At 45.8% G+C, this 20,339-nt stretch overlaps 1 protein-coding gene and 1 long non-coding RNA gene across 53 annotated transcripts in view; one reads left to right on the top strand and one right to left on the bottom strand.

The window, feature by feature from the left end:
- The window catches only part of NFIX (nuclear factor I X), a 5,476,577-nt gene that overhangs the window by 3,602,067 nt on the left and 1,854,171 nt on the right, over positions 1 to 20,339 (top strand). The gene's annotated exons all lie outside the window — the stretch shown is intronic.
- Positions 1 to 20,339, bottom strand: part of LOC144826379 (uncharacterized) — a 102,332-nt gene that overhangs the window by 52,663 nt on the left and 29,330 nt on the right. For all 3 annotated transcript variants that reach the window (XR_013609814.1, XR_013609812.1, XR_013609808.1), the window contains one exon: positions 17,409 to 17,591. This is a non-coding gene — a long non-coding RNA (uncharacterized LOC144826379). The remainder of the gene's footprint in view (positions 1 to 17,408; positions 17,592 to 20,339) is intronic.

The raw sequence follows: 20,339 nt of genomic DNA, 5'->3' as shown, positions 1-20,339 counted from the left end.
TGACTTAATTTTTTAATGTCTTTGTGCATTGTGGTTTTTACAGATGATGTGAGAATAATAATTTTTGGAAGAATAATCCGTTGAGTTGGTGCTTGACTGAATCCTCACCAACTTGTACAAAATCAAGACATTTTTAAGTAAGTTCACCATTCTCTTATTCTCCGAACTCCACCTGTTTGTCTGTACAACTGTGCACCCATGCAATGGCAGAGAGATACAAGGATATAATTTTTGTATCCACAGATACTACGCCATTTCCCATTTGACCTGGGACCTCATACATCTATCCAAGGCTGACAATCCCAAAGAACTTAGTAAGTAGGGCCATCTCATGCCTGGGAGGTTCTCTTCCTGACCTGCCCCTTTCATACCTTCCCTAATGTCAATCGTTCTTTCACAGAACATCTACTACGGCGCAAGTCTTCAACCGAGGTGGGACTACCCGAGACGCCGGAATCTATGTAGGTACACGAATTTCGGAACCATTCATTGATCCCATAGGTTTTTAATTTTCATCTCACCCACTGAGTGATATCCATATTTATTTCCGTAGGTGCTCTCTAACACTATCTTCACTGTCCTGATGAAGACCCTAAACTGAGGAACCACCCGCCCTTACATATCGGGGTCGAAACGTCGACATTTTTATTCTCCAACATACACGTTACGCTAGGATCTGCCATAAATGGTTTTCGTGTATTGATTGTACAGGGAACAATGTGATCTATTCACAGAAAGGAAATGCTTCGTTATTAAATTTGAATTGTCTACAGGACACAATTCCTTTTCTTTGTCCCTCTATCTATTCCAACCACCCCCTACCCTACTGAATCTGGAATCCCTCTTTTTGTCACTCACTGAGCACTATTTTGAATAATGAGTAAACTCACCGTTATGCAATGTATGAATTAAATACTAAATAACTGTGTTTGTATACCACTGCTTATAGCTGAATTAAATTCAGTCTCAATCTGATATGACTGATGTGTACCTTTCTAACTATTCACTGAGGAAACAAATGTAATGAACACTGTTTTGTAACCGACCACTCCTTTTTGCAACTACATGCTGACCCAGGTCGGTGTACTAAGGGTTTACCCCATTATCACCTACCACGTGTTTCTAAACATAGCCCTGCACAGTGCGGTGTTTGTAAAGTTCTCTCCTCTGCAGCCTAATATAATGCAGTGTCTGCAAGTTGTCTGTGCAGCACTGAAAGTGCGGCGTTTGTAAAAGGAGCCCCGAACACTAATGTGTTTGTGACGTTGTTTGCGCAGCCCTGCACACCGCAGTGACACCCTGCAGCGGTCCCCTCTGGCACCTGTGTACAGCGCACTGCTTGTAAAGGCACCCACGGAGCCCCGTAGACGTGAGTGGAAAGTTCCTTCCACAGCCCTGCTCGTGGCAGTGTTTGCAGTGCACCCATGCCGACCCGCACGTGGCAGCAAGCACTGCACTTCAGGTTATACATGGCATTTCCTGGTCGGCAGGGGCGCTGCCTCTGCCCCCAGAGCTGGCACCATTGGCTGAAGACAACTCTGCACACACGGAGTTTGCAACACTCGGATCGATCGTGTGGGGCGCTATGCGGTGGGGGGGGGGGGGGCTTAACTCCGCGCAGCTGTTATCCTGACTGTCGCTTTCCTTTTCGCACTTTCCCCTGGAAGACACCCAGCATACCTTATCCACGAGTCCCTGCTGAGAAAACACCCTACCCGACCCACAAGTCTTCCTTTAATTCTGGCTATTTGTATTTTTAGGTATCAAAACCTAGCCTCGCCAGGAGCCAACGTTCACTAACCTGTCCCTGTCACTTGCTCTAAATAGCGAATATATTTCCCAGACAAAAAAAGTGCTTAACAGTCCAACGAGCTTTCAAGGCGATTAGCGCGCATTAAAATTGGCGCTCCTGCAGGAAGAAAGGAATGTTATCAAAATATTTATCTTTATGAGACGAAGGGGTACTTGCATATAATCTTCTAACGGCAGGGGTTTGCAGGAGGGCAGTCAAACATTTCCTTGACAGAACGAATATTTCTAGAATTATTGAGAGAGGCACTAATATGTGTATCCGGACACCAGAGGTGTATATGAAACTGTATTTTTGTTCCACAAAAATAGAAATATCTATAGGTGTGGTGCTCTGAAATATGGACTTGTCGAGTTCAAAAATGTGTACTTCCTTGAAATTTAAAGTTATATATAATCTTCAATTTCTGTCAGTGAAACTGAAAAAATACATCGTCGATTTTCCCAGTAATTAATAACATCGGTGTGTGCCTCTGCTTGAACGTGCTCTCTACCGACGGGGAATAAAAGGCGTGCACCTTTTATTCATCTCTCCCTTCGATTGTGTGCTGTAGGCTCCCCGTGGGTGCTGCAGGTGGATGGCAAGGTTTGTGTCCCTAGGAAACACACGGATTTAGGAGTCTTAGCTGTCAAACGGGGCCATGTTATATATACAAATTAAAACGTCATGAATTTGTTGGAATTCATTGGAAACGAACGGTCACTCTTTTATGGTTGGTGACCTTTTGAGACGCACGGTTTTAGAACAAAATTCTGTCAGATGTGTATGCATTATTTTCATTAAGTATCAACATCTGACGTGTGTTTAAACAGGTTTTATAACTTTGAAGTTTACCACATGCGGTCGTTTTCGGTGTGGCCTGTTTTGGCATGTGTGGAATGTTCGTGTGAATTTAAGGTACTGCACCTCTCAGTAAATGTGTTGTATTGTTTTAAACAGAAATGGAACATGTTTACCGTATCCTCACACGTAGTAATTACAGGATACAGTCTCAGAACGCGACATTTCTCACACGTCGGCAAGCCCATGAGCATTGTAAACGTGCAAGGTGGGCTTTGGAACTGAGGAGCCGGGTTGTAGTCTCGGCGTCTGCTCGCCACCCTGTTATTCTGGGCTAATCTCTTCATCTCCCCCTACCCAAAAACAAACGGCAAACTGTGTCCTTGTGTAATTTAACCAGTGCTTGTGGGAGAGGTGTGGCGCCGCGGCCAGGGCGACTGACGCTGGAATCTGGGGATCAGGGTTCGAACCCCGGCTCCGGCGGCAGGTTGGCCCAGCACCATGTGACTCTGGGCAATAGCTCGCTTAATCTTCCCGACGGCCCCCAGCGCCTAGAGACCCTTACGGGTGAGTGTGCGCTTTAAAATGTGGACTTTACTTTAAAGAGTGCTAATGTGTTTGAGGCGAGTTCATGCTATATAAGACTGCCAGAAACCGAAAAAAACACCGGTTGCTTTCTGCGTTTTCAACACCTCTACTCGATTTTGCTCCCGGGAGCCGACCGAGCTGGCTGTCAAAGGGCTCCAACGCAGAGGGTTGTGGCGCAGGTTCATGCTGACCTCGGAGAGTCTGTAGCCCCCTGGAAAGGCCGCGCCGTGGGGTGCCGCCCCCCCCCCCACTGCCCCAGCTCATTCGTTTCACCAAACCAATTGAAAGAGTTACAGAAACGAAAACGTGCCTTATCATTAGATGTGTGCGACATTTTGCTATATCTCTAGACACAATTGGATATATGTGTGTGTATGAGTGTGGTTATTTGGGTGTGCCTAGCGATAACTAGAGCTCTAACTATAAATGTAAAAATTTGATGTATTTGTCTATATGTATACGTATATCAGTACATATACGACAGATACACTTTAGTATATACATGTGAAAAAGCTACACGCATATGACATATTACACATGCCCAATTATTTATATACGTGTTCATAATTAAAAGACGTGTGGGCGAGTGTATAAATGTGTTCGTTAATTCTATGTGCGTGATGTGTGTATTTTTTATAAAAACAAAGAGTAAATAATTAGTAAAGACCTACAGCCCCAATAATGATGGGTTTGTTTCTGTTTGCCATGTTGTGAAGTTCCATAAAACGCGGTTTGTAATTCCGTGGTAAGCAGTGCCCTTCGCCCGGATGAATAACGCCCTGTCAGGGATGCTTGTTAGTGTTTTCGCATTCACTGCCCCCGGGTCCCTGTGAAAATGTTCGCAAAGCAGGCAGGCAGCAAAGGACGGGTGCCAGCCCGGGGGCGGCAGGAGGGAAGGGGCCCCGGCTCCACCTGCGCACCGGCAGCACTGCCGCGCTCCCGTGCCCCGGCTGGCACCTGCGCTCACACCGGGGCAGGGGTTCAACCACCCGCCGTCCGATGCGAGGGCACAGGATGTGCGCCGGGCTCTGCCCTCGGCTGACCTGTGCCACGCTTGGCGCTGGATGTGGTCGAAAGAGCTCCAGACTGCTCCCCGCGGAACCCCCCCCCCCCCTCATCCATCCTCCCGCCCATGAACCGCGTCTCATCTAAGCTGGTGGGAAAGCATCGCCAACATCCTCGATAGCAGTGGAACTGAGCGGGAAACGCAAACAAATCAAAACCAAGAAATGCGGCCTCTCTGCTGAGACCCCTGGGTCCTTGACCTTGGGGTCCGAAGAACGTCTGGCTCCGCTACCCCTGCCCCCCCTCCCCTCCACAGCTGGTGCGTGTCCAACTATGGATACTTACATCGGGTACTCTACGGAAAGCGCTCTATGAACAGCGCTAGGCGCTGTAACAGTCTACTGGGTAATTTGTTCAGTTTTACAAAAAGAAAAAAAGTTGCCACATCACGTTTAAGTGGCAGGTAATGAATTTCTTGCAAATTGTTTTTCTGGTTTACTGCATGTTCTCCGCTTTTGCTACTCTGTCTCTGTACTGCTTAACTTTTTGGCCTTTTAACCCTTTCATTATCTTTATTTCATTTTCTTGTTTCTTTTACTCATTTTCGGTTGCCCTCTCTTGTCCTGCCTGTTTCTTCTTCTTTTCTTCTTTTTTCCATTCTGTTCTTTTTTATTATTTACCCTTGCTTCCGTTTCACCGGTTCTTTTTTTGTATCTTTCAGTTGGTATTTCTTTTTTAAGTTCTGTCATATTATTTCACCCTTTTTCGCGTTTTCTCTATCTTTTCCTCTTCCATTTCCTCTACCACTTTCTGTCTTGTTCTCTTTCTTATGTTCCATTGTCATTCTCGTTTGTTGCTTTTTTTTTAGCATTCGTTCTTTGCTCCCTACCTTAGTTTACTTTCTTTCTGCATGTCTTTATTCCTTTTCTGGCTCTCTAGATATGTATATATTTCTCGCTTCTTTCTTAAATTTCTTTCATCTATTCTTTTGCATATTTCTTCCTTTCTAATTTCGACGCCTTTTTTAGCCTCCGTTACCTTTTTCATACTTTCTTGTTTCTTTTAATTTTCATCACTCTGTAGTTTATGCTCTCCTTTCCATTCTTCTCACCCTTTAATTCAGTTTTTAATTATTTATTTCATTCCATTTTCTCCCTCTCATTTTCAATATCTTTTCTTTATATTTTCTTATTTTCCCTTGTTTACTGCCTACTCTGTTTACCCTGTTTTTTGCAACACTCCCTTCTCTTTTGCTTCCTCATTTTTCTTTAACAACCTTTCCATGTCCTTTTCTGTCCCCGGGACTGAATAGAAGATTGCGTTTCTTGACCCCTTTCAGTACTTTGCTTCAGACTCAAGTTCAGGCTGGAGTGGAGCCTCCCGGCCTCTTTGCCTGGAAGATGTCTCTATTGGCGGGCGGCTGTAAACGCTGCCTACTGCCCACGACCCTGTCCGCTCACGAGTGCTTCGAAGTCCTAATGTGGCCGCAGAATCAGCGTCCGGGCTTAGGGTGACAACATGAGGAGCCAAAGCAGGGGCCAGGCTCACCCAAATATGAACTTTGGCCCACCCAATCATGGCAGAAGAGGCCACGGAGAAGGCACCTGTTAAGTGCTCCATCAATCTCAACGTCAGAATGTCGAAATGTTGTTTTCACGGTCTTTAAAATTGAAATTGGGTTTTGGGGTTAGAGGTGGGAGAGGAAACAAATTAACAGGGAGAGCCGAGCTCAGGCTCTGGCTTGGCTCTTATAGCCATGCACAATCCGAGCCCTGAAAATGTTTGCTATGTTATACATATAACAAACATCATGTAAAATATGATACATTTTTAAAAATGTTGATGAGACTGTATTTCTCAAGGAAGCTTTGGCATAAATATGTGACAATACAGTGCTGCACTAACACACTTGTTATAAGTGATAATTTTTAAACATGAGCTTACAGTCATTCCAGACCCCGGCCTCACACTGGTGGCAGTGCTATTAGTGAATCAACAGGCAAAACAGTTGTCACGTGGACCCTGTATGTGGCTCTGATAATTAAAGGAAGGAAGCACAATAGGTTTTGTATAGTTGGTTTTCTAATTCATGTACCTGAATGGGAAAATAGGAAGAACATCGAGTTTTGGTGAAATGAAATATTTGCCCAAGTTCACACAATTTAAGTGGAAATGCTGCAATTTATCCAGATTTTATGTTTTCATTTTGTACAAATCAGCCGCTAAATGGCTTTGCTTTGTTTTTTACCTTCCAGGTTTTCTAAGATTTTTATATAGTGTGAACTCTACCTGGAAATATTGAAGCGCTTCACATGAACACCAGTTACAATGTACATGGTTACATTCATTTATTTTAGGCACTTGAGATTTGCCCCAAGTCACAGGATGTTGAGCCAACACCATGACTCAACCCTAGCTTGTTCAGTTTCAAAGTTGGAAGCTCTCACTGTAACGCCACATCCTGATGAGATTGAGGGTGGCAGGCAGAAGGTACATAATAGTTCGGCTCATTATGGGCTCGAATTTCCAACAAGACCTCAGGCTGAGCCAGAGCCAGGCTTCAGGCTCGAACCCGGATGAAGCTTTCAGTGCCTGTCTTCCTAGTGCGAAATGTCAAGGCTCAGGTGTGGTTACAGGTACCTCCTTACCGTTGAACTGCTATTACAATCTGCTTGGAATCCTGGTGCTGCTGGTGCTAAAGCCCAGCCTGCTGGAAATGATAAGAGATGAGCTGTTGAGCATAGGCATCATCTGCTACTCTAAAATAACTCTCTACATGCTCGTTATGCCTGTTTGGAGGAAGATATGATGTAAAACTTGGGATTGCAGAATTGACAAAAATTGGACCCACAGTGGCTCACCCAAACAAACCCGTGGCCCATCCACATCAAAACTCCTGGAGCCGGGCCTGAGCCGAAGGCTGGCAGGTCCCTTGGGTCTGGCAATCGGGCCTTTCCCTGCAAGGGCTACAGACACCGTTTATGCGAGGGCCGGACTTCATTGTGCAAACCACGTTTGTATAAGAACTACAGGGAGCCCCCAGAATCCTCTGGTCAGACCACAAACCCCAAACACATTTTATTGAGTCCAGCTGAAAACTCCGCCACTCTGCGATCTCTGGGCAGAAGGAGGGACGAAACCAACGCATTCATTCCATTTGTATTTTCATGTAAAGGTCCGAGCAAGTGGCTCAGGGTCCGAGCAAGTGGCTTAGGGTCCGAGCAAGTGGCTTAGGGTCTGAGCAAGTGGCTCAGGGTCCGAGCAAGTGGCTCAGGGTTCGAGCAACTGGCCCAGGGTCCGAGCAACTGGCTCAGGGGGAGGAAGGGCGCCAGGCTGGCTGCTCAGGGCACTAGGCCTGGCTCCTTGGTGGGCAATCGTCTGTGAGGCTCGGAGGCCTCTGCCATCACTTTGCGCTACACCACTGCCATGAAGCCTGCCGTGCAGGGCTGCGGTGGTGTGAATAGCGCGGGATGTGCCTAAGTGCAGAAGGGTTGTAAATGTCAGCTTTCACAGCTCCAGCAGAGACTTCCTCTGGCTGAATGATTCAGTAGACAAGTAGCACTCTTTACTCACTGCCCTCTTCGAAGCGCTCGCTATTTCACCCAGAATGATTCGAAGCACCCCGTAACCTACACACACGCCTGCTTGTAAGTATGTTATGTTGCATGTGGCTGCTTTGAAACGGGCATCTTTTACCCAATTCGAAGCGCTCCATGGTGTATCTAGCCAGCGCCTAGGCACTCTTTATTGCATCTGTACTGTTTCGAAGCAGTCCCCGTGGCACGGCGCCTGCTTCGAGGCCCTCCCTGTTGTATTTGGCCCGGGTCGGATCACGCCCCACTCTATCCAGCCCATTTCAAATGACTTTCGAGACATGGGGTGCATGCACAGAGCCCCGCGAAGTAGGGAAGTGGCTTCCAGGGAGACTGGGAGGAGGCCCGGGGGTGGTAACAGGAACCCACTGCAAGTGGTGCAAAGCTCCTCAGGCCCCAAAGAAGAGTGTCCAGAGACACATGGTTCACGGCTCCCCACTGGGCCGAAGAGTCTCCCAAGCTCCAGGGGAGGGTGCGCCATGAAACAGTTGCAGCAGTTCAGAATGTCACCAGGAGAGGGCGGAAGAGCCCCGACCCCCCAGGGGACGGCGAAGAGAGACACTGAGGCTGCTTTGAAAACCTCTCACTGCAGGGGCGTAGAAACAGCCAAGCTCCCTGGGGAAGGGGTGGAATACAACATACCTCCAGACAGAGGGCCTGCGGTGCACGGCGCCCCCATCCACACTCCCACAGCAGGGAGCGAAGGTCTCTCCTGAGCAGTGCACATCTCCAAAGGAGCTCTCCGGGCCCCCCGAGGAGGGTGTGCAGACACACAGGGCACCAGTGCACCAGTGCACCGGGCCTTATGCAGGGGACGAAGAGCCCTCGAACTTCAGAGCCTTATGCAGGGCCACAGGGTAGAGGTTGTGCAGAGCCGCAGTCTAGCACCACACCCTGAAAAAGGTGCGAAGACACTGCCCAGGTTTTTGCAGACCTGCACGTCCTGCAGTGCAAAGTACCTCCAGCAGGGGGCGAGGAACTTCACGAAACACGAGAGCCACCCCCCCCCCTCGCCCTCGGGACAGCGCTTCGAACCCCCTCTGGGGTGTGTAGAGACACGCAGTGGCTGCAGTGCTCAGCGCCCCAGGCAGAGGGTGAACAGCCTTCCAAGCCTCCTGGGAAGGTGCGTTAAAACACAAGGCTGCTGTCTGAGGCGAAGAGCTCCCTGGGACCCCAAGGGATGTGTGCAGGGAGACGGGAGCTGCGGCGCAGAGCCTCCAGCAGCACGAGTTATTCCTCGCTGCCCCACCTCCATCTCTGCCCGGCGCCCATCCTAGAAACGGCCCAAACTCGGAGACGTCTTAAGGCACGGGCAAAGTGGGCTGTGACGCAGGGCCTCAGCCTTTAGGGGGCCCACTGATACAGCCAGATCTGTTCTGCAGAGAGCCTTGCCCTGATGACCTTTAATACTTATTAAATAGATTGGTATAATGCCGTTGTCCTTTAAAAAAATGTTTTAGTGTGGGTGATGTGTGCGTTTGTTACAGACATTTTGCAGAGAAAGTGTGTTTGTGTTTCATGCAACATCCATAAAAAAGTTTCTTTTAGATTTAGATCAAAATAGGACCTCTGATATGGGAAATCAAATGGGGGAGTGTCCCAGAGATTACTTGCAGTAATATTAGGGAGCCCTGCCCAAACATACTCAATATACATAGTTATCGTTGCTACCAAAAGCAAAACGTGTTCGGTGACTTTGCAATAACTCATCCTGTTCGACAATAAAACGTGTGCTTTGATGGGAGGACCCCGATCCCCAGTCCCTGATCCCACGCCGCCTGCCATCGCATCGCTGGGAAAATGTAGCCCGAACCCCAGAGTATAACAGACTGTGTGGACTTGAACGCACCCTCTCAGCTGGGCTCCAACCTTTTGTGTAATAAGTTACTAATGTTAAACGGAAATCACTGAGAGCTGCTATTACTATTAGTGTTGGAATAGTGACCACGTCAGACAGGATTGCATTAGTGACCACCATGTCCAAGATTACTCCGTGCATTAGAAGGGTTGCCAGCAGTCACATAAAAAAGAGTATACGCCTGCCATAGCTGCAGTAGACCCCGGTACAAAAGTAATCATATTAGTAATAAGTCTCCTCATTCGATTTATCACTCAAAAATCGCATTTAAATATATTTCGGAAATTCAGCCATGTTCGTCCCAACATCAGCTTTTGAGTTCTGAAAATGCACACAATTCTGTCTTTCGTATGTTAATTCAGTCACGCAAAAAGTGTCAGTTTAGAAGGCTGGAAGGCACACAGGAGAGAGATTTACTGAGAAGTAGCGGGAGAGTTATCAGTAGGTAGCTCAGGGGCTACTGGTTGGAGAAGCCAGAGGGCTCTGAACAGCTCCTGACAACAGATCCGGAGAATGTACCAGGACAATCAAACCGGAGCATCCTCCTCTAGGGACCCCACATTCCTTCCAGAATTGGCACCGAGCACCTCACCCACTGTCTGGCCTGTACCCAGGGCTTTAGATGGGATTAAAAACTAGGGGGTCTCTCAAAGGGGCGTGGCCAATATAATTAAGGTCGTGGCTTAAAAACACCTAAGTTAAAAATCTTTGCTTAGCATAGTGTGCTGCCGACTTGTATTTTGCTGCTTCTGTCATTGCATCCAGATATATGATGCAAGTAACATCATACCTACAACACATCAGAACTATTGGCTTTGTCAATGGTTGTTAGTTGCATAAGATAAATAAGCAGTAACTATGGCTTGTGTATAATATTGAAAAAGCTTCCACTGAAAGCCCTGTTGACACCAGGACGATGTTGCAATCCCAGAGTTTCAAAAAGAAAAGGGAAATCTAGAGAGAAAATGACTCACTTTAAACTTTTAAAGGATTTCCCTTCCCCTACAACGCTCACCACGCATGACGTCATGCCGTAACCTCCAACAGTGAGAAGTGAGCAGTGAGAGCAGCGCACATCGAGGTGCCTGTGGTCACTGCAGTCCGGAAAAAAACGGACCGCCTGTGCCCGGGCACCAAACAGAGACCCGTTTGGAGGCCTCCTTTAAATAAAAAAAACTGCCGGTGCTGAGACCCGGCCCTCTTAAAGCCCTGCCTGTACTTGCTGTACCTGTGACGTTCCCAAAGTGTCTGTGTCTCCTTCCATAAAATGAAGGCGTCCGCAGCCTGCTACCCTGAGGTGCGACCCTTCCTGAATCCTCTGCAGCTCACCGGAGCTGCTGCTTTACACACAGCACAGCTCCCAAAAGATCCCAAAGATGTGTAAGGTTAATTTCTAGGCCTTCCATCAGGGTGTGACATTTAAACTGCTTTGACCGAGACATCAGATGTGTGATTCTCACTTTCAATGAGTGAGACGTGAGGACCCCGCCCATTTCAAAACTTCAAAATAAAACCAGAACCACACTTCACGTATGACAGCTATAACGGCCCAGACGTGTCCACAAAATATGACACCGCACCCCACCCTTCAAAATCCCACAGCGCCAGGGGCGGGCTGGAGGGCATCGCCCAGCAGCGGAGCGCGGTTTGGGTGACAGCGTGGTAGACTTGTTTCCACTCTGGGGTGCAAACCCCTTAAATTAAATAAAACCACTCAAGATCCCCCATTCCCAGCGCCCCCCCCCCCACCCACAATGAACCGTCACCCCCTCTTCTCGGTTTTCTGGAAAAGCAGTTGACACACACACAAGCAGCGGTTTGTGGCTGGCACCACCACTACCACCACTGTTGTCCGCGCACCACTGGATTCTCATGGTTTCCAGACAGGTGCACCATGGGCGTGTATTCTCACTGTCAATTCAGCCTTGAAAGTGTTAATAGTGTAAAGGTGTTGGGGCGGGGTATTATATCTTCTGTTTTTGTTGGCTTCATGAAAAACCTGTTTAATTACCCTGATTTTTTACTCAAAATAACGGTAACTTTGTATTTTTGCACAGGACACAGGGAAGTGTAAGAAACGAAGGCGAACTTTATTGGGAAACAAAAAGGATGGGTTGGTCGGATGCTGGGTGGAAGCCGGGATGCTGAGTGAAGTACGTCTGTCGTTACTCCCCTCCCCGCCCCCCCCCCCCCGCCCCCTGACCTCCGCCTCCCCCCCAGGCAGCTGGACCCGGCGTTACCGCACCTTTTTGTGAGGATTTCACATATTTTGCAAGAAGTAAAAGCGTTTTACTTGCAATACAATTGACAAATCGCAAAGTGGCGCCTAACATCACTATACATTTCGCTTTATCCTGTCTGCCTCGAGTTTTGTATCCCTTTCTTACTCTTGCTTTCCGCTCTGGCTTCTTTAAAGCTATCTCTCTTGTTCCCTCTCTTTTTTGTATGGAAGGTCGTTTAAATCTTTCTTCTAGTTCTCAATATTATTTATCTCATATCATTCATTTACGTAAAGTACCTGTTACTTTCAATGTTCTCCCTTTCTTCCACTTGCGTGCCCTTTCCTACTTAATTTTCTTCACTCCTTTATCTTTTTCTCTCGTTTTTTCCCTTGCAGTTTTGAATCTTTCAGTTGTTTCTTTCTTGTTTTTTTTTAAACTCCAGCGCCCATGGTCAAAGGTAGCAAGAATAGGGCCGACTCCTGGACTCTTCGCTGCCTCTCAACGTGTACTTTTTTGTCCGTTGACCACTTTCTCTCCGCAACTCCAATGCTTGTTTCTTGGTCCTCGCTCTTTCTTCTGTCCCTGTGTTCTCCAATGATAACTTGGTTTCTTTCTTACTTTCTGACACCTTGTCCCACTTTTACTTCCGCTACAACACCCCGCCTTCATATTTCTGTGTAACCCCCCCATTACTGATTTTATGTATAACATACATTCCCACTTTCTCTATAGTGTCCTCTTTCCTAATTACTTTATTCATTTCTTTTCTTTATTTCTACGCTCTCCCTTTCTCTTTGTCCCTTACCCGCGGACCTCCATCACCAAAACTTTTCCCCAAGTTTATCCTTCTTCTTTCAGCCGCCTCGTTTCTTCATCCACTCACGCTTTGACCTAAAGGTGCCCACTTCGCCATGTGCTCCTCGCCCCCACCTCTCACCAGCCCCAGTTCCAATGCCACCCGGCAAATGGCGATGCTGCATTAAAAATTCACTCACGGCCTCGGCTCAGCCCGGCTCCTGGGTCTGGGTCCAGAGTTGCCCTGCCAGGGGACCCGAGTGCCCTAGCGAGAGGGGCGCCCCCTCCCCTCCCCTCGGAGAGCCGGGAGCCCCTGCCGAGCCGGACTGGGGAGAGCGCGCTTCCTTGTCCCTGGCTGGCTGGCTCGCCCTGCCTCGGCTTCCTCCCCCTCCCTTAAAGTGCATGGCAGAGCGGCAGCCGGGAGACTCTTGCAGGCGGGTAGGGTGCGAGCAGGGTGGCAGCCCTCCAGCTTCCAGGACCCGCCGACGCCCCCCGCGCCCCCACCCGAGGCCCTGCACAGCGCCAGCTCCCGGGGCCCGGCCGCATCGCGCTTTCTCCATTTTTTTAAATTCTTTTTTTGGCTTCCGGTGCAAGAAGGAGGTTTCTTCTTTTCCATCCCAGGGAGAAACTTGAGGGGTTTTTTTTCTGAAGAGCGAGAGGAGAAGTGAAAGTCTGGTCTGCGGCAGAGCTGCCTGCACCACGCTGGTACGTGCTGTGTGAGTCAATACGTGTCTGTTATCGATCCCTCTGCTCCTGTCAGTGCTGAGAGGGGTGGGGGCAGTTGCACCCGCTGAGCACTTTTAAGAAGGCTGGGCGCGATACCACCACCTCATGTGACCCCCAGTTACATTAGCGTGTTTGTGAGGGATCCACACGTGTTACCGTTTTACACCCGAGCCCCCGTGCTGCAGAGAAGCTCTGCACAGGCTTCCACCTGAGGCTCCGTGCCGTGTCATATGTCCGCCCCCACTTGTAACACCCCTGCCTACCTCCGCTGTTTGTTTGGGAGCTCGACGCTCCTCCTACATGGTGCTCCATCCTCTTTTCTGAACATATCTTCACATTTTTGTGTTTGTAACAGAGCCACCTCCTGCAAGGTCTCACACATTCACTCATGAACCCCCTTATCATAATGTTTCTGGGTTCGAGCGCCGTATTTTCCTCCTGCAGGGAAGACGAACTCTTTTGCTCCTTCTTAGCTCAACATTTCTGTTTTCAACCGCGTACCACCCCTGTCCACATACCCAATGTTGACGCCCCTCACCTGCACATTTCTGTGTTTTCAAACTACGCACCTTTCCCGCAGGGATACCACATCCCTTCTTTAACCCCCTTACCATAACATATTCAGGTTTTCAACCCGGGGTCTCCATCTGCAGTTGCCTATGCTTCATTCTGAACATATGACACATTTGTAGTATTTTTAAGCAGTAAACCCTCCTTCAAGAAGGCCTATGCCCCTTTTTGAAAGTCACTCACCTTGTGTGCTCTTCCCTCACCCCCTTTCTCGGTGTCCACACTCGTTTAGCATTCCTGCGTTCTCAACAAGTGCTCAGCTGGTGCTGAGACCCCTCACTTCCCCTTACCTTAACATTTATATATTTTTAATCTATGCTTCACTTCTGAAGGAATTCCCTCATCCGACCAAATTCTCCCTTAACACACCTTTTTGTAGGAACACTCCCTTCTTCAGGGAATCCAACCCTGTAACCTTTTTACCATATTACATCTGTGTTTTCAAATTGTGCTCCATACTGAAGGTACCCCCACACTCCCTTCAGAACTTTATTACCTTAACATTTCTGTATGGTCCCAATGTTCCCTTCAGAATTCTCCCTTAACATTTCTGTTTTTCAAAGTTGTACTTCCTTCCCTAAGGGACCAGCACACTCTCTTCTGAACCCCCTACCTTGACATTACAGGGTTTTCAACCTGTGCTTTCTTCAAATAGGGACACTGCATTCCATTTAGATCTCTCCCTTAACATTTCTCTTTTTAAAAGGTGTGCTTCCCTCCCTAATGGGCCACCACACTCTCTTCTGGACCCCTTACCTAAACCTTTCTGTATTTTCAGCCTGTGCTTAACTTAACATTTCTGTTTTTCCTTTTTTTTTTTTAGAAGTCTGCTTCCCTTCCTAAGGATCCACCACACTATCTCCTGAATCCCTTACCTTAAGATTTCTGTGTTTTTAATTCGTGCTCAACTTAACATTTCTGTTTTTTAAAAGCATATTGCGCCACACTGTCTTCTGTACCCCTTACCATAACAATTCCATATTTTTATCCTGTACTTAACATTTCTTCTTTATAAAGTGTGCTTACCTTCCCGAGGAACCACCACACTCTCTACTGAACCCCTTACCATAACACTTCTTTGTTTTCAACCCATTCTTCCCTTCTGTAGAGACCCCACATTCCCTCCTGAACTCTCTATTAACTTAAGATTTCTGTTTTTTAATAGTGTGCTTCCCTCACTAACAGACCAAGTACTCTCTTCTGAATCTATTACTTTGACATTTCTGTGTTTTCAACCTGTGCTTCCCTCCTGTAGGGACCCCACATTCCCTTTAGAAATCTCCCTTGCCTTAAGATTTCAGATTTTTTAGAAGTCTGTTTCGCTCCCCAAGGAACCACCACACTCTCTTCTAATCCTCTTACCATAACATTTCTGTATTTTCAAGTTGTGCTTCCCCTCTGTAGGGACACCACATTCCCTCCAGAACTCTCCCATGAATTAATATTTCTGTTTTTTAAAAGTGTACTTTCCTCCTTAAGGGATCACCACACTGTTTTCTGAACCAATTATTTTAATATTTCTGTTTTCAACCTGTTCTTTTACTCATGTAGGGACCCCACATTCCCTTTAGAAATCTCCCTTAACTAAACATTTAAGTTTTAAAAAAAAGTATTCTTCCCTCCGTAAGGGACCACCACATTACTTTCTGAACTGAACCCCTTACCTTAACATCTCTGCCTTTTCAACTCGTGCTTCCTTCCTGTAGGGACCCCCCATTCCCTACATAACTCTCCCTTAACTGAACATTTCTGATTTTTTTTAAGTATGCTACCCACCCTAAGGGACCACTACACTCTCTTCTGAACTCTGACCGGAACATTTATGTGTGTCCAACCTAAGCTTCTCTGCTGTAACTACCCCACATTCCATTCAGATCTCTGCCTTAACATTTCTGTGTTTTAAAAGTGTGCTTCCTTCCCCAGCGGACCACCACACATGCTTCTCAATTCCTCTTAGGTTAACCTTGCTGTATTTAAAGCATGTGCTGCCGTCCCAAGAGAGCCCCACAACCCCTTATGAACTGGTTCTCCTACGTGAACATGTCTATGCTTTAAACCTGTGTTAATCTCATGTGGAGACTCGAAACTCCCTTCTAAACAACCCATGCCTTAACATTTGTAAATGTTAAAGTGATGTCTTCCTCCTATGAACCGCCCTCCCTCCCTCATGATTTCTGTGTTTTAAACATTCCCCAATGAGCCCCCAACTCCTCTCATGGCCTCTTTACCATCACATTTCTGTTCAACGCCTGAGCTCCTCCAACACGAGTCCAACACACCATTCTGATTATCACCCAACCCTAACCTTTGTGCTCTAAGGCTGTACTCCTCAGCTCTGCCTAGTTTCCCAGATCCATGCAAGGCTACCATCTTCAGATCTTTTTTTTTAGTGTGCATTGAGGAACCTGTAGTTTTGTTTATGCCATTACCATAAAAAACCACTACAAGCCATTGAATGCAAAGAAACATTCTTATCTGGAAATAGACGCTGAGGATCCTGGGAAACCGGGCAGCTGTGGATCTCGTCGTACAGTGCACCCCACACTTCCTTCTGAACATCCCTTAACCATATAATTTACGTGTCTTTAAACTGTGTCTCCCCCACACACTTTCCTGCTGGGAGCCCAACCTACTTCTGCCCCATCTTCCTCCTCTGAGACATTTCTGTGTCTTAAACCTCTGGCTTTGAGTCCCATAGTCCTCACCCCACGACCCCTGTGTTTGATTCCTTTTATTTCTCAGCCCTCCCAGGCCATATCCTGTACCTGCTCTTGCTCCGTGCCCATGTCCGGCTAGATGGGTTTGAAACATGGCCTGTCTTTCAGTAGACGTCTGTGGTTTCATAAACCTTTCTCTTTCTTAACTGTAAATATGCATGCATATGATGAACGAATGCATAAATATTTATGTTTTTAATTTACACCACTGTTGTTTGGAACAGGCACCGTGTAAACAAACAGCCTGTTCGCTGTTTATGCATTGTTTCCTCTTCTTTCGAGTGTTTATTTACTTATTGCATGTACCAGTGGTATTCAAGTGTGTGTGCGTGCATGTAACATGCATGTGTTCTGTACTACAGTGAGGGATATACAGCGCGCTACATAGTGCATAGCCAGTTTTATTGGCCTGTCTGAACATCCATCGTCTAGTGTCCACAGTCTAACTGATTTAGCTGAGGTGGTGTTTTCTCTGTGTTTCTTTACCTTGTAATTTTATAAAGCTCTGCATGCCGCCTTTCAGTTAGTTGAGAGCACTGATATCCCCCATAGTTAAAAGAATCAGTGGCGGTGGAGGAACTAGTCATATCTCTTATGGTCATCAATGCCAAAAGTTGTAAAACAACCTCATCAAAATTTGTTCAAGAGCGCACAATCTAAGAAACCAGTTTTAAGTGCGGCCTAGAAACTACTTTAGCTGTCTGACCAGTCTAATGTTAAAAAAATCATAATAAAAATACATACCTAGATAAATAGAGGGGCTTTCTGTCAGCCCTCTGCATCCATTTTTTTGTCCTTTCAAGTTTCATTCACATTTTGCCTCCACCTACCCACTCCGGGTACAGCATGGGGCACTGGGGCTGCCTCTTCAGCCATTGGCTCTCTTCACTGAGTCACAGCATTTTTCTCTTGCGCGTGCACGTCTGCCTAGAAAGTAGTTCACTTCGATTAGAACCATGAGTTACAAACTGCATTTCGAAAATAAAATAGTATAGTGAGTTTAATAATAAATTAACGCATCTGGAAAATCAAGACTGTAAGTTCAATATCTCTGAGTTTCGAAACCAATGACCAAGTACTAAAGGCATAAATACACAAAAGTGAATCGGGATTATTCTTGACCTTGGAATTCCTCTCCATCAAGAAGAGTAATTGTCACCCTAGATTTCACAAGCTAGGAAAGACCAATCAACATTGCTTGTAAAAGATATCATCAGAAATAGATATGATGTCTATTAAAGGACCATAGGTCAAACGAAATTAAATAAAGAAAAACCAAAAGAGACTCAATTGAAACATACAGGAAGCTGTATGGGCAAATCTTTAAGAGGCCATTAAATCAGGATTGGTACAAGTGCAAATAGAATGTCCACTGACTATTATATATCAATCAATAAGAATTTGGAAAAATATATAAATGAATTATTTACAAGCAATGTTATTTCATTGAATGATACGGAAATGAATGCTGATAGCACATTTTTTATAACTAAAGCAGAAATTATCGATCTAATACAAAAGTGTCGGTCCTTGCGAGCTGCAGGACCAAATGGAATTCCAATTACAGTATTGAAATATAATCCAACTTTATAAAACACTCTTTTAATAAGTTTGTTTACAAATGTGTTAAGAACTGGACATATTCCACCTTTGTGTAAAGGCTTACTTACTGAGCCGATCTATCAAAAGGGAGCATTAATCAATCCCAAAGAAATTGGCTCATTGTTCTGCTTGATGCTGAGGGTGGATTGTTTGCAAAATTCCTACTTAATAAATGAACTACTTTGGTTAATGTATGTAAATTAATATAATTTCGCCAAACTGGGTTTCAGACTGGATGTTCTGCCATTGATAAGATAGTTGCTCTCACATTATTTATAAAGAAGATTGAGGGAACTAAGAATAATAACCTATATGCATTTTCATATAGACTATATCATGGCCTTTGTGAAAAAAACTATTAAACTAGAGTACTGGTCATTCAGTTATTTACATCTTAATAGGATTGCACAAAGATGGGGGGTGAAAAGGACACTCGTGTAGAAACAGTCGGCCTCCTAAAATGTACATGCACAATAGAGTACTGCAGGGCTGCATCCTTGCTCCACTTTTGTTCTCATTATATACTTCTGATTTGTCCAAAAACATCATGTACAAGATGGTATAGCTAAAAAAATGGCAAATTAGGCCATTGCTCACTTGGCTTATGCTAGAGATTTTTTTCCCCTCGAACATCTCGTGGCTTACAACAGCAACTGTCTCGTCTGAATGTATTTAATTCTATAAATCAGCTAGCTGTACACTCAACAAAGACCAAAATGATGATATTTGGTAGAGGCAAAAAACATCTATCTTGGAAATTAGGCACAGAAACCATAGAGCAAGGAAATACTCATGACTATTTATGAATTACTATCAATAATAAACATTTCTGGTTTTGATCATATTTTCAACTAAGAAGTATGGGATTTGCACAGCAGTAATTAAATGATTGTAATCAATGGTGTACTTTATAGCGTGCGAGCAGGGTTGAACGCTGTCTGTACCATCCAGCGAAACTAAAGACTAATACAAAGCTCCTCCCGATGGAAGGAGACCCCCTGTTGCACCGCAGTTCAGACTGAAAAGTCTATCTATTTAAACATGAACTTCATCCATCTTGGGGTTCCAAAAAATATTTTAATTGTTCTTCAATGTTTCCATAACACATGGGTTACTTCTTGTACATCCAGCATTAACATCATCAAATGTAATTCCTTCCCCAATGCATTTCGGGCTATTGTGTGAGCCCTTCCTCAGGGGACAACTCTACAAAAAAGGAACAAATCAACATGTCACTGTGTGTGCTAAACCATACACATGCACACATTATCACGTTTCGTTGTCTACATGACCCGTGTTTCAAAGATCAAAAAAGGTGCCCGAATATTTAGGTGAAATCCAAGACTCGTGCGTGTGTTGTTTATTCAAAAGGTGTGCTCTGTGATCAGAAAAAGCAGATAACGCCAAAAGATATAAAAGCCAAAGTCAAAGCCCCCTTATATCCCGGTCACCGGACCGTGAACTTGACAAGGATCTACACCGTTAAACATGCATTGGCGTGAGCCGAATACTCACGGACTGTTTCAACCAGCATAGACGCCATATCTGAAACAGAACAGCGCGTGTTAACTAAGGTGGAGGTTAATTTCGTTGCTAAATCTACTAACCCGGTCTCATGTGGGAGTACTTACTAGGTGATGTGTTCTGCAGCGCGCATAGCCGTTACTGTGTCAGGAACCCCGGCGGTGTGCTCACTAGGTGCAGTTTTTACCGGCTCGTGCGTTGGAATGGAAAGTGAAAGCGGACTAGTGAAAACCAATGTGAAACAAAAACGTGTCGGCCATATTGGGTGAGTCCTACCCCCAGTGTGCGCGAAAAACAAATCAACGTGAAAGGAAACATGGTCACATGGAATAAACTTCAGAAACACAATATTCAGCGTAAACATATCTGATTACAGATAACATAAAAATTCAATTCGATCATTCAGACCGTGTGGCTGCATCGATGCCATGTAGCGAATCCAGAAATTTTCTCTTTTAAGCAATGTCTCTTTGTTGTTGTAAGTGGGGGTGATTTGTTCAAGTATAACAAATTTTAGTTGAGCTACAGAATGTTTTTGTTCTACAAAAT

Source organism: Lissotriton helveticus, chromosome 1_1, assembly GCF_964261635.1.
Source record: "Lissotriton helveticus chromosome 1_1, aLisHel1.1, whole genome shotgun sequence".
Taxonomy (NCBI): domain Eukaryota; kingdom Metazoa; phylum Chordata; class Amphibia; order Caudata; family Salamandridae; genus Lissotriton; species Lissotriton helveticus.
This window is presented reverse-complemented; position numbering and strand designations above follow the sequence as displayed.